Source organism: Branchiostoma floridae, chromosome 11 (assembly GCF_000003815.2).
Source record: "Branchiostoma floridae strain S238N-H82 chromosome 11, Bfl_VNyyK, whole genome shotgun sequence".
Classification (NCBI taxonomy): Eukaryota; Metazoa; Chordata; class Leptocardii; order Amphioxiformes; family Branchiostomatidae; genus Branchiostoma; species Branchiostoma floridae.
In genome coordinates this window covers 14886454-14886969 of record NC_049989.1, presented here as the reverse complement: position 1 = coordinate 14886969, position 516 = coordinate 14886454, and positions in this window count along the sequence as shown.

Sequence of the window (516 nt, the reverse complement as noted above, 5' to 3'; positions counted from 1 at the left end):
TGGTAGCTTTGGGTGGTCGCCCTGCCTGTAGTTGGGGGCGATCGCCCTGTCAGTACTTGGGGGCGATCGCCCTGCTGGTAGTTGGGGGCGATCGCCCTGTTGGTATCTTTGGGTGGTCGCCCTGCCTGTAGTTGGGGGCAATCGCCCTGTCAGTACTTGGGAGCGATCGCCCTGCTAGTAGTTGGGGGGCGATCGCCCTGCTAGTAGTTGGGGGGCGATCGACCTGCTAGTGGTTGGGGGCGATCGCCCTGATAGTAGTTGGGGGCGATCGCCCAGCTAGTAGTTGGGGTAAGCCAGTAGGTTTGCTCGGTCGACCTGTCAGTAGCTGGGATAAATCTTAAATATAAATATAAATATGCAAATATAATCAGCAATCACACACACATACATACGCAAATTACGCACTCTTAGTCCATTGCAATTAGGTGTATTGATTGGCAAGGAAAAAGGCAAAACTATACAACTGAAGACGTAAAACTACTGGTTACAATACAAATTGTGTATACTTGTATATAT